The sequence below is a fragment of the Pinus tabuliformis genome, chromosome 2_2 (genome assembly GCF_031772625.1).
Source record: "Pinus tabuliformis cultivar Carrire ecotype Pingquan chromosome 2_2, CPIR1, whole genome shotgun sequence".
Classification (NCBI taxonomy): Eukaryota; Viridiplantae; Streptophyta; class Pinopsida; order Pinales; family Pinaceae; genus Pinus; species Pinus tabuliformis.
In genome coordinates, this window is record NC_142300.1 from 969,520,720 (window position 1) to 969,535,706 (window position 14,987).

Sequence of the window (14,987 nt, forward strand, 5' to 3'; positions counted from 1 at the left end):
AGAATTAATGGGTTATGCAAAGAAGAGAAAACTCCTTACAGATAGATAGAGTTGAGAGCCTTATATTACCCCTATTCCTCATACTTTATTGAGTTAGTTTTGAAATTTATGAATGCAAGATCTTAGTCATAAAAAGATGAAATTTGAAACTCAGTTTTGGTTACTTCATTTCACCCTAAGATTCTACATTATTCTAGGCCAAGGATGGAAAGGTTGTTAAACTTCATTTCACCCTAAGATTCTACATTATTTTAGGCCAAGGATGGAAGGGTTGTTTTCTTTAACTTAAAGTTTTTTCATCTAATGTGGGTGAATACTTAGCTATAACTCTCTATAAACCAAATCTATCTTGAAAGAAAAACAAAATGAAGCAAATAAGAGATAGATGTGTTATAGCAAAAGTTGAAAGAACTAGATGTCAAAACTTTATATAACAAATTAGAATTTCTTATGAGTTCTACTAATAAAAATAATAGTTAAAATTTATTAAATTGAAAACAAACTTGTTGTCGACTATGTAATTTATTATACAGTTTACTCATTTTAACTATAGTTTACTCCTATTAATGTTTCCATTCCTAATTATTTTTCTATTTTTATTATTTTTTATTAAAAAAACATAATAGTTTTATGATATTTGTATAAGGTTTGGTATAGAAACTAACATTCCTAATAATTTTTCTATTTTTATTATTTTTTATTAAAAAAAATATAATAATTTTATGATATTTGTATAAGCTTTGGTATAGAAACTATGGAGATTAAAATAACAATGTATTACAATAAAATTATTTATTATCTTCATAAAAATAAATATAAAATTTTATAAATTTTAATTGATTAGATATTCAAATAATATTTTACCTTAACTTATACATTTTCTTAATTATATTAGTAATTTAATTTAATTCATTAAAATTACATAATATTCTAAATTTAAAATGCCTTCAATTCCTTTTATAAATTCAATATTATTCTATTGTTAAATATTATTCTATTGTTAAAGAGAATATACACGTTATCAAATAGGTATCATTTTAAATTATTAAAAAAACATGAATGGTGGTTTGAGTCAACCAACCTAAAATTTATTTTAAAACAAATACCCAATATCCTATGATCCAAAAAGGCTACAAGCTAGTGAGTTTGATCAAACTTCACCATCCACTTCTTCTTAAAATATAATTTAGATTATTTTTATAAATATGGATTAAAACTGAAAGTTTTGTTTATTTATTTTTAACTTATTAATTTTAATTTGATTTGTTGTAAAACAATTTATGTTTTTTAAGATAGGAAGTTTTTAAACAAAATGAATTTTGTTATTAATTTTGTTAATCATCTTATTATTATTATATTGAGTTTTATTTTAATATTTTATTTATATTTAAAAATTATTATTAGCAAAAAAAATTAGTTTATTATTGGAAATTATTTATATATAGGATTAGGTTTTAATGTTGAAGTTAATAAATTGTCATTTTTAGAATATGCTATTTTGATTATATTTAAGTAAATGAAATAGTATTATCTATTAAGAATAAAACAATAAGAGTTGAGATTTATGTCATTGAATTGATTTTATGTGGTTAAGGAGAATAATGGTTGTCTTCCTATCCAAGTTCAATTTTTACAATCTTTCATGGTGGGTGCCCAAACATGGGATCCATGCTATATTCTAAACAAATCGGAGAAGTTGGATAATAAAGTTTCAATTTTGGCCAAGAATATGGCAGGTATCACTTTCACTCCATTGAAGGGAGAAGTTAGATAATAAAGTTTCAATTTTGGCCAAGAATATGGCAGGTATCACTTTCACTCCTTTGAAGGAAGACGATGCTCACAACCACTAATAGAGACGGGCTCTCCTTTTAGATAACATGATCAAATGAGCCTGAATTCTAGCCATAGTTTTTTATAGTGGCAATGGTGTAGTTCTAATTGTTAAATATCGCACAATATGTTTTTAGTAGATATGCTTTTAGTTTAGATGATAGACTTATAGTGTTAGCAATATACAATGTTAAAATTTTGAAACTTTGTTACTGATATGGTTTCCCATTTAGCAAACCAATATGCTAAATCAGTAAGTTAGGGACATTAATTATGTACTTTTTTATTTTACAAATTAATATAAAATAATTGTCTAACCTTAACAAAAAAATCAATTACTTTGTAAAAATATTTTTGAAAATTCATACTATATTGTTTAAATTATGATAAATTACTCTCCTGGACCAATAAACTAAAACACTTTACTTTTAGTTTATATTTTTTTTTAAATAAATCAAAACAAATAATATTAAATGTATTGGTTTAGTTTAATATATTTAATTTAAATGTATTGATTTAGTATAATATATTTAATTTAAAAGATTAGAATTTGCATTGATTAATATAAAACTAATCAATATTATGATAATAATTTTAATTTATTTTATAATTAATATAAAATTATTTTAATCTTTAAATAATATTTTTAATATTAAATACGAATAAAGGGAGAAATAATTTTAAAAATATCCAATTAAGATTTTAAGGTTGACCTTTCCTTTGGTTTAAAATAGTTAAAATATCAAAACTGTATTGTGCAATCAGATTTGAGTGATTTTGATTTGTTGGGATGGAACATCTGAGTGATTTTGATTTGTTGGGATGGAATTCTAAAGTTTATAGATTTTGGATATTTTGAGATATTTCAAAGATATTTTAAATTATTATATGATATCAAAAATTATTTATATTTATTAATATTATTTTAAAAAATAAAATAATTAATTATTAGTTATTATATTTTTATATATAGTTTCTATAGGGATATTTAAAAGATATTTAAATATTTTTATGAAGAAAAAAAAATGACATTCGTACAATTTGTGGCTGGTCTGGGTTTGTATTTGTGTGATACACAATGATTTTTATCTGGTATCATTATAATTACGTCCAAGGCATTTTTTACTATGAGGTTTTCTAAGGTAACACTGAAGAGATTCATAGACTGATATTATAGAGATTTTCCACGTGGCATTTTTAAAAGTCAACCCTTCCTAAGTTGATATTATAGAGATCTTCCACGTAACGTTTTTTATGGAGTTGTTTATAATGCGACTTTTTGATTCTGGTGACGGAATCCAGCGGAAGAAATTGAGATTAAATCATGATTTGTTGCAGTTAAAATGGTTTTTTAACTGCTTATTCGGATTCAGCACCCTGAAAAACCTTTGGGACGCTTTGATTGTGCAGAAACTAGCTATCAAACATGCAATTCCAATAAATTGTTGCCGGAAAAACCCGTCAGAAAAACTTTCAAAAAATCGCGTTATAGACAACTGCTTTGTTTATGGCGTTTTTAAAAATCAACCCTCCATTTAACCTTCCCCTCCATTTAACGTCATCATCTTTCATTTAACGTCATCAACATTCTTTTACACCGTAATATACAAATATTGAATATCATATAACCTAATAAAAAATTTAAATCAATAATATTCCAAAAAATATCTTAACAATACACTTTATTTAGAACCAAATAATCTACCTCCTGCAACAACTTCTCTCCCTACAATTATCTATAACAAAACCATTAAATCAATTTTATAATAATAAAACTTTTACATAAATCGAAAAAACCGATACACATTTTCTATATATATTATCTTTGATGGTTTATACTAAAACCATTAACCCACCACATATTTGACAATATTTATGTTTATATATATTTTTAAATTATCTTCAACGTTATCTTTTCCGTGTAAACAAACTTAATTTACCGATAAAAGGGACCTCTCTATTTAAATAAGCATGTGACATCATAGATGATGTATTGAAATTTTCTCCCAACAAATTCAATTTTTCCAAGTGGTTTGTCAAACTATGCAAAGTTTTGTTTTGGTTTTTTTGTCTTTTTAATTTACAATTTTTTAATTAATTAAATAATAATTAATCAAGTTTATTAAGAAGAAAAAATTGAAATTGGAAATATTTATATTAATATATATATTATAACATAAGATTGTTGTAAGAGTATGTTAAAAGAAGTTCCCCATCTAGATAATAGTCAATTTTAGAATACTTACCTAATAGAATTGAAAAATAGAGTTTTCAATATATTAAGATTTTAAAAATATAAAATTAGTCATTTGATCTTCATAAAATTTGTTTTAAAATATTTGTTTTTTTTTAATGAATATGGTCCTTCATCAAGTAAAACACATTGCACATTTTATGATCTTATCAGCGTTATGAATAATTTACCTATGGGTTTCTTTGATGGAGCAATGAATACAATGGGCAATGGATGTGAAGCTCAAATTGCTCTATCGGGGAATATAAATATTCACCTCAGTTGGACTTGCAGTCCTAGAACAAATTCATGGGAAGAAATCACAGTTCTATGGAGCCTTTTACATTGTGCCATAAGGATCAGTCTCGACACATTGTTTGTATTCGATGATTCCAAAGTTTCTATACACTGAATCAACGATCACTCAGATTTCGCTCTACCGCTCCTGTGCAATTGGATGCGCGGGATAAAAGAATTGAAGACCACCTTCAAAGAGATCTAGTTTTCTCACATACACAGGGTTCAAAATTCCATGGCAGATAATTTATCTAAGCAAGGGCTCCACTGCCATATGGGCATTATGCATTTCAAAGTCTTTGTTTAGGATGTGGTCCAAATCTCGGGCACTCTCCCATTATTTTTACTTTTTTGGACAAGCATGGTGGTTTTTGGTTTTAGAATGATTGTAGGTTTTATATAACTAGTCTTTTTTGTCAAGCAATGTGACACTTCTCCAATGAACTTTCTATTTGGATCATCGCATTAATTATGATAATGGATTATGTAATGTAGGAGATGATGGTTTCTAGTTTTACTGCAATATACAATACATGTTTTGTCCTTTAGATCGTACATACTTATGTAGTCATTTTTTTCTTTTAATAGAAATCTAATTCGTTTTTTCTTCCCTAGAGAGAGAAACAATACATATATATATATATATATATATATATATATATATATATATATATATATATATATATATATATATATATATATATATATATATTTGTTTTTCTTTTGCGAAAAAAAATCTAGGAGAATACATACTTTGTAGTACGTTTGAAATTCCAAAAGGTCAAGGCAGTGACTCATGAAGAGCCAATTTCTTTGTTGTGTTAATAGTAGAGTAATTCACAAAACATTGATGTGGTGATGCTTGTTTCTACAGTTATTAGTCATTTGCTCCCTTGAGGGATTTATCCAAATGTGCATTGATAAGGTTGAGGGGATGCATCCCTAGTACAAAAATAACTAAGGTCTGGGTTGAATTCTAGATTGGATGGAGCTGGAGTTATTGAATTTCTTTCTCCAAAACTAATATGCAATGAGTTTGTTACACTAGGGAACTCATGACAACTTCGTTTTTTAGTATTTTTTTATTGTTGAGGGTAAGATTGGTTTTCCCTTGCATCATATTTTGCACATAGTTCTTACAATTGGTTTTCCAAGCCATAAATCCCATTTTCATGGCTTATTAGTGCATATTTTTTCCCACAAAGCTCGGTATAATCCCTACATTAGTGATGAAGCAAGTCCCCTTGTCACCTAATTGTGTTAATGGCTTCCAAACAAGAGTCCTATTCTTACCATGAATAATGACACATAGAGGTGTTAGGCGTGAGACCAAATCAAGTAAAAGTTGTTAGTGCCCATCGTATTCACAACCCATGGTATTGGGTCCATGGTCTTATAATGAAATATTTGTATATATAGGGATGTGAGTAAAAAAATAAATGCATGGATGAGAAACAATGAAGCGAGTGAAATGTATAAATATTTTCATTGTGATAATAAAAATCTACTAAACCCTTTCCCCGTGGTTTTTCCCCAAAATGGGGTTTTCCAATTAAATCTGGTGTTCTATGTTTGAGTAAATTTTATGGGTTATTTCTTGTTTCAATGCATAGAAAATTTTATTTTTTGGTTAAATAATTTTTTTGCTATCTTTTATCAACAATTGGTATCAGAGCAAGGTTGTTCTATTTAATTTTTGGTGTATGCCAAGTTATTGTTGGGAATAATTATGAGCATGGAGATAGTGACATTCAGTGATGTGGAGAATTAAATGGGGTTAATTTTTCCCTATGGAAGGCACAGATGGAGGACGTACTGATTTTAAAGGATCAATGTTTTTCGATTGAGGAAGTAGCGAAGAATCCCTCATCAATGACAGATGAAGAATGGAATAAGATGGATAGAAAGACAATCACCACAATTCATCAGTGTTTGGCAAATAATGTATATTTTAATGTCATTGGAGAAAAGACAGCAGAATGGTTGTGGAAAATGTTGCATTATTTATATGAGAAGAACGCAACATCGAACAAAATCTTCTTGATGAAGAAGTTGTACAATCTCAAGATGAAGGAAGGAGCTTCAGTGGCGAAACATTTGAATGAGTTTAATATAATAACAAGTCAGCCTGCCTCTGTCAAAATTATTTTGGATGACGAGATTAGCGCCATATTATTATTGTTCTCTATGCCAAACAACTTGGAAAATTTGATAGTATCTATTAGCACTTCAACACCTGCAGGGACCCTGAAGTTTGATGACATCAATAGCAGTTTAATGAACGAGGAGCTGCGTCGCAAATCAATTGCAGAAAACTAGGGAGGAGAATCTATAGTCTTAGTTGGTCGCGGGAGGAAAATTGGACATGGTAGGCAGGGGCATTCAAAATAAAGAGGTAGATCGAAATCAAGAATAGAAGACTCACTTATTTTCATTGTGGAAGAGCGGGAAACAAGAGAAAGGATTGTTGGTTTTGGAAGAAGAAACAGAAGGAACAAAAATCAATCAACACAAATCAAAAATCTAGCAACACAAAGGAAGGTGAGACCACTGTTGTAGCTTCTGAAAGTGATGTTTTATTAATTGTTTCAGTAGAAGAAACATGTTTATATATTTCTAGAAATAGAAATTATTGGGTACTTGACTTTGGAGCATCTCACCATGTAACCCCATGTAAAAATAATTTTGTTATATATGAAGAAGTTGATCATGGTAAAGTACATTTAGGAAATAATCATTTTTGTAATATTGTTGGAGTGGGAGATGTTTGAATCAAGACAAAGGATGGACAAGGTATCTTGCTGAAACAAGTTAGGCATGTCCCAAAGATGCATATGAGTTTGATCTCTATGGGATGATTGGATGATGAAGGCTGCTCCACAACCTTTGGGAAAGGTGGCTGGAAAATTACTAAAGGGTCATTGGTGTTGGCTAAAGGATCCAAGACAGGAACCTTGTATACAATGAAGGAAACAATAGAGATATCAGATACACTTGTTGTTGCAAAAGAAGAAAACTCAGTGGAGTTATGGCATAAGTGCTTGGGCCACATGAGTGAAAAGGGGCTAAAAGTTCTTGTTGGTAAAAATCTACTTCCAGGTTTGAAATCCTATGAACTTGATCTTTGTGAACATTGTATTTGTGGTAAGAAAAGAAGGGTTTCTTTTATCAGAGGTGGTCATGAAAGGAAAATAAATTTGTTAGAATTAATACATTCTGATGTGTTTGGGCCATTGAATATTAAGTCTTTAGGAGGAGCCTCATATTTTGTTACATTCATAGATGATGCATCTAGGAAGGTTTGGGCCTACCCTATGAAAAGTAAAGGTGAGGTGTTTGAGATATTTCAGAAATTTCATGTTGTTGTTGAAAGGGAGACTAATAAATTGCTCAAGTGTTTGAGAACAGATAATGGTGGGGAGTATTGCTCCAATGCATTCAAGAATTATTGTAATAAGTTTGGCATTAAACATGAGAAGACTATGCTTGGTACTCCACAACAAAATGGTATTGCAAAAAGGATGAACCACACTATTATGGAGAAGGTGAGGAGTATGTTGTCAAATTATGGATTGGAAAAGCATTTTTGGGCAGAAGTAGTAAGGACATCTTGTTACCTCATCAATCGCTCACCTTCTACAGTCCTAGATGGCAGTATTCCTGAAGAATTTTGGACTCGTAAAAAGGTAAATTATTGTCACCTAATTTTTTTTTGGATGTGAAACATTTGTGCATATTACGAAAGAGCATAGAAGCAAATTAGATGATAAATAAAGGAAGTGCATTTTTCTGGGATATGTGGATGGTGAGTTTGGTTACCGTCTATGGGATCCAATTAATCACAAAATTGTTAGAAGCAAGGATGTAATATTTAATGAATCTGAGATGTATAAAAGGCTTGCAAGTGAAACAGAGGTCAAGAAAATTGTTGATAGGTTTATAGAAAAACAAGAAAATATCCCACCATTGGAATAATCCGAGCAACAAACTCAAGAATAGGATGGACAATGAGAAGAAGAAAACTTGTTGCAACCATTACAAGAGATTCAAGTGGAAAACACACCACCATAGTTGGTTCGCAGGTCTACTAGGCCTCAAAAGCAGTCACAAAAGTATCCACCCTCAGATTATATTTTGCTAATTGATGAAGGTGAGCCTAATTATTTTCAAGAAGCTTGTGAAGTGGAAAGTAGCGAAAAGTGGAAGAAAGCAATGGAGGAAGAAATGGACTCTTTGTTGAAAAATAAAACTTGGGAGCTAGTGAAGCTTTCAAAAGGAAGAAATGCCCTACAAAACAAATGGGTATACAAGATTAAACATGAGGATGAGGAGAATGTGGAAAGATACAAAACAAGGCTAGTGATGAAGGGATTTGCACAAAAAGAAGGCATTAACTTTACATAATTTTTTTCACCTGTTGTTAAAATGTCTTCCATAAGAGTTATTCTTGGTCTTGTTGCTGCTTTAGACTTGGAATGTGAACAATTAGATGTGAAGACAACTTTTCTTCATGGAGAATTGAAGGAAGAAATTTATATGGAACAACCAGAAGGATTCAAGGTAAAATCTAAAGATCTTGTCTACAAGTTGAAAAAGAGCCTTTATGGGCTGAAACAGACACCTCGCCAATGGTATAAGAAATTTGATTCATTTTGGTTGCAGCAAGGCTTCAAAATACTAGAGGCTGATCATTGTGTCTACGTCAAGAGGTATGACAAAGAAGGTATATTATACTATTGTTGTATGTGGATGATATGCTAGTTGTTGGACATGATAAGAACATGATTAATAAGTTGAAGAAGGACTTGAGCAATAAATTTGCAATGAAAGATATAGATCCAACACAACAAATATTGGGCATGAGGATTATACGTGATAGAAAGAACAAAACTTTGTGGTCATCACAAGAAAATATATTGAAAAGGTGTTATACAGGGTCAATATGAAGGATGTCAAACCAATTGGTACACACCTAGCATCACACTTCAAACTTAATGCTAATTTGTGCCCTTATGATGATGTTGATAGCTTGTTGTATGCCATGGTATATACTCGTCCAGATATTGCTCATTCAGTGGGAGTAGTGAGAAAGTTCCTTGCAAATCCAAATAAACAACATTGGTAAGCAGTAAAGTGGATTTTGAGGTATCTCAAGGGTACTAGTAATTATTGTTTATGTTTTTGGCAATAACAATGTTGTTCTTGAAGGTTACACAAATGCAAACATGGCTGGAGATGTGGATACTAGAAAGTCCACCACTGGTTATTTATATACTTTTGTAGGAGCAACAATATCTAAATGTCTCGATTGCATAAAGTAGTGGCCCTCTCCACAACAAAGGCAGAATACATTGCTGCCACAAAATCTTGCAAAGAGATGTTGTGGATTCAACGATTTTTAGGAGAGTTGGGAATAAAACAAGATAAATATTTGTTGCATTGTGATAGTTAAAGTGTTATTCATTTAGAAAAAAACCCAACATATCATTGTAAGCACATAGAAAATACATCTGATATTTTAACGAAGACTTTGCCAAGGGATAAACAAGAACTTTGTAGAACCTTGGCTGGAGTAATGCAAACGTGATAAAAATGCATCTTGAGAAAGAGTTAGTAGCGAGAAGAGAAAACAATGTAAAAAATATTCACTCAAGCTTCTATTTGGTCTCAAGTGGGAGATTATTAGACGTGAGACCAAATCAAGTCAAAGTTGTTAGTGCCCATGGTATTCACAACCCGTGGTATTGGGCTTGTGATATTATAATGAAATATTTGTATATATAGGGGTGTGAGTAAAAAAGGAAATGCATGGGTGAGAAATAATGAAGCGAGTGAAATGTATAAATATTTTCATTATGATAATAAAAATCTACTAAACCCTTTCCCCGTGGCTTTTCCCCAAAATGGGGTTTTCCACGTAAATCTCGTGTTCTGTGTTTTAGTAAATTTTCTAGGTTATTTCTTGTTTCAGTGAATGAAATTTGTTATTTTCCAATTAAATAATTTTTCTGTTGTCTTTTATTAATAAGAGGAAGTCCAATGCTACACCATCCCGGGTCTCACTAAGTCCTTGAGAGAAAATGAATAGAGAAACTGTAATCCTCTATTAATTCATGCCACAATGCATGTCCTTATATCTCAAAACTGGAACTCGAAGGGTGCCCAAAACACATAGAAAATGAAATTATAATTCTAGTGGAGTTAGGGAGAGCCAGAAAAAAGAGTCCTTCAGGAGGGCCAAGGAAGGCCCACCCAAAATTGAGAAGCCACAAGTCCACCAATAAGGTTGAAGTAGGGCTTATAGAAGAGGAAAGAAATTGAAGGCCATGCAGTGTGACTTTGAGCCAGAAAAGACCTTATTTAGAATAATTTGTAGCAAAAAGCAAAGGAGAGTACCAAACATTGTTTGATATTTGTTGACATGATAAATCCCAAATTTATCCCGTTTACATGCAGTGATATCATAAGTAAGGGTAGCGAGTATGGGGAATGTGTGGAGGTGATGTGAGGGTCTTATTGTCCATCTCCCACTAGGGGTGTAATGAACGTCCACACATTAATACTTGAGGTGACTAATGTTTGTGCGTTGAATTAGATTCAAGGGTGGTTTATGGAATGGGCTACATATATTCCTTAAACTTAATTAAAATGACATCACTTTCTCAATTTGAGGTTTGGTAACCCATATACCGCCTGATTTTGGTGCATTAGGACATGAAACTAGGAGATTGAGACCAGAATGCCTTTCTCTTACTAAATTCTCTCCAAGATAAATTCCAATTTATAATATTGTGAAACAATTTTTTTGATTTTCTTTTTGTGTAAATCAGCAATTTGTATTAAGACAAAAGAAACATAGTGTACAAAAAGGTCTGCTCGTGCAGACTAAAGATCGACTCCCTTGCCCGCTTCCAACATTTCAGAACCATCCAGACTATCAAAAAATCCCCAAGTCTCACCACGCAGGGCGGTACGGAGAGGGCTGGGGACATCAAAACTAGTAATCCCTCTGAGTATATGGCAAAACAGAGACCAAACAGACCAAATTTCCTCTGAGACAAGCAAGGAAACTATGAAAAGGACTGTTAAGAAGAGAGACGAAGTACTGAAACATAACAAGTAAACTTCGCATAACCGAAACAGAAAAGTGCTGACCCAAGACATGAAAGCACACAGAGACTCCCAAAGCATCCCATTACAGCCCTAGAATGATATAATCCTTGGTGGAGGAATCCTGGCCAGCCGAAGTTGTAGCTCTGCCGGACTGAGGTGGACGATGGGAGGAACGCTTCCCCTGACTGGTCCCCATGGTCTCCTCCGCCCCTTCCCCCACAGCAGCGGCATCCTGGCAAATGGAATGCCTCAGAAGGCTAATCAGCACTGTCAACTTTTTGGATATGTTACCAAATTGTTGCTCCAACGAACTGATTTTGAATTCCAGTGCTTCCAAAACCGTCGTGTGATCCGCAGATAAGACAAAAATAGCCTGGTGAGCCTGATTGAGATACTCCCCTTGCATACTGATAGCTTTCGCTAACATCATTTTCATTCGCCACATCTCCGCCTGAGTGCGGACATATTGAGTTACCCGCGTTGTTGCCATGTTGGGGTCCTGAACCCATTCCATTTCCTTTTTTAGTACATTCTCCTCTAGGTTTTCTTCCTCTTCAGCAGCAATTGCTTCCAACTCCTCTATTTTGCATTTTTCCTTCTGCGAGGTTCTCGTCTCGTAAGCCTCCCGAGCCTGCTGCAGGTCTTTGTTGGCCAAAGCGTTTCTGCTGCCTTCTCACACCATCCTCCTATGATAAAGAACAGAGAAAAGCCACCTTCTAAGAGCAAAAATGAGACGATGCCGGTATCCTTTGGAGAGCAGAGCATTGTTCTTGTTATTGGGGACTGTAATTATAGCAGAGGGAGACCCTGAGTCGCTTGAGGCTCCCCATCTCGTCAACTTATGCTCACACGTCCCTTCATAATTAATTCTACTCCGAGGATCACATTTTTGTTGATGGGCCGGATCCCTGTTATTAAATCTGCCTCGCTCGAACCATTCTGGTGAGTGCCAAGTGGCTTTTATTTTGTTTTGATGCCGGCGGAGTCCATAATTTTTGTTCATGGAACTCCTCGAAACTGACCCGGCCTGCTTGTGCATTGAATGCCTCTTCCATCCGTGTACTCCTTTCGCCTGCCGACCCTTTATCCTTACTTCCCTTCGATTGGATGGCGTCATTCTCCACTAATGGCGAAGATCTTCGTACCCCTAGCCTCATCTTTCGTTAAAAATGTCCTGCCTCGAAAGCAATGTGCACCTATTTCTCAACTCTGTGTAAGTGATGTCCTGCCAACAGTTGTCCAAGTTGACAGTGGGATTATCGATGCCATAATTTTCCAAGTGATCTGCTACGGTGTTAGCTTTGTGTCTAACTGCCTGAAAGATTAAGCCGTTTAGCCAAGAAAGATGTTCGGCAATGCTCTCTGTTACTTTGGCCAGTCTCCAGTGCCGAGTGACTTTACTTGTTTTGGCTCCCAAATACAGTTTCCTCGTTGCCATAATCGCCAGTTGAGAGTCCCCTTCCACCACAACTGCTCCAGCTTTTAGCTTCCTCAGAATTCTCAAACCTTGTTCCAACGCTGCAAATTCCATTTCATTATTCGTCCCTTCACCTAGAGCTCGACTATAGATATACTGAATTTTGCCTTCACTGTCCCTTAGAACCCCTCCGATGCTAGCAGGTCCCGGATTACCCCTGGAAGCTCCATCGAAATTGAGTTTGAGGAATCCTAAAGGTGGCCGCTTCCAGGTATTCACACTGGTATTTAACTCTTGCCGACGATTCGAGGAGGAAGCGAAGTTTCCCTTGTCAAGGTTAAAAGCTTTCAAAATCTGTAAGTCTGCACTCGAGATGTTTGTGTCTTGTTCTATCCTTCCTTTGACGAGAACCAATTGCTTGACATTTTGGATAATTGTATCTTTTAAGTGGTTTATATTTCTAATTTCATTTAGGAAGACACTTCGGTTCCTTTCTTTCCAAATTGACCATGCAATGAACCCTGGTATGAGTTTCCAAATGATGTTAACCATTTGATTATTGGAGAAATTACCCCTCCATTTCTCGATAGTTTCTTGAATAGAATTCCTAACCCTGTCTGTCCTTTGAAGTATGCTTTCCACCCAAATCAATAGACTGTCTGCCTAGTCACAGGTGTTGAAGAGGTGATTCATGATTTCCTCTTCCGTTCCACACATGGGGCAGCGTGAAGGGCATGTGAATCCTTTTTTCCGGAGATTCTCCCAGGTTAGTGTTTTCCTGTGCATTAGGAGCCATAGGAAAGTTTTGATTTTTGGCCAAAGTTGGGCATCCCAGACTTTGTTGTGCCATTTGACCTTTTCTTCATGCTCTAAGTCTTCTATGTGAGCTCTGGCTTCTCTGAGCATGAAGTTGCCTCCTTCTAGCTTTCCCCATCGTAATTGGTCACTATCTCTTGCTATCCCAATCCTTCTCTTGTCTAGTTGTGTTCTCAGGTTCCTCATATCGTTGTTTACTTTGGTCAGGTGCTCTGTCTCATTGAATATCCAGGTTCTCCACACCTGGTCCCTTTCATTAGGCTTCCAATATTGATTTACTGTTGTTCTCCCTAGCTCCTGGTTGTTTCTTTTGACATCTGCGAACTCCGACCTTTCCAACTTGGGGAGTTGTTGCCATGCATCCTCCCAAAAAAGGGTTGTTTTACCATCACAAATTTCCCAAAAGCTATGCTCCTAGATAATTTGTCGGTTGTTTCTCGCTAGGTTCCAGATTGGTGAGCCTTCTGGGATTTCTTGCATTCTGATTAACTTCTGTAAACTATGATTTGGAGCATACTTTTCCTTCCAATGTTTGGCCCATGGTAATTTAGGTTCTTTCAGCCATTTCCACCATAATTTAGCACCACAAGCTCGGTTAATCGTGGAAGGGTCTTGCAAGTTCAACCCTCCCAGATGTTTAGGTTTGCACAGTTTGTTCCACGCTATCAGTGACCATTTCTTCTTCTTTGAATTACCCGACCAAAGAAAGGTCCTTTGGATGGCCCTTATCTCTTGTAGTACTCCCTTAGGTGCTGGAATTATGGAGAGCATATATTGAGGAATGGCCTGGAGGACTGCTTTGGTTAAAACCAATCTTCCTGCAAAGTTTAGGGCCTTGTGGGTCCAATGATGACATCTTTTTTCCAGGCTGGCCAAAATATTTTCCCAGTGCGTTTTTTGCCAAGGTTTGTCAGTTAACGGAGCCCCTAGATATCTCGAGGGGAGGCTGCTTCTTTGGAAGCCTAGAATGGAGGAAAGATTTTTCTGCACAGCTAAATGAGTATTGAAAAAGAAGATAGAAGATTTTGATAGATTTAGATCCATACCTGAGGCCTTGCTAAAGAGATTGAGAATCCTTTTGTAGCCCAAGGCTTCTTTGACTGAGGGAGTACCATGCAACATCGTATCATCAACAAATTGTTGGTGGGTAGTTGTTGGAATTGAGGATAGGGGCTACAGTCCTTTAATAACTCCTTCCTCTTTAGCTTTATGAATAAGTCTACTTAAACCTTCCATCAAAATCACGAAAAGGAAGGGGGATAACGGATCACCCTGTCT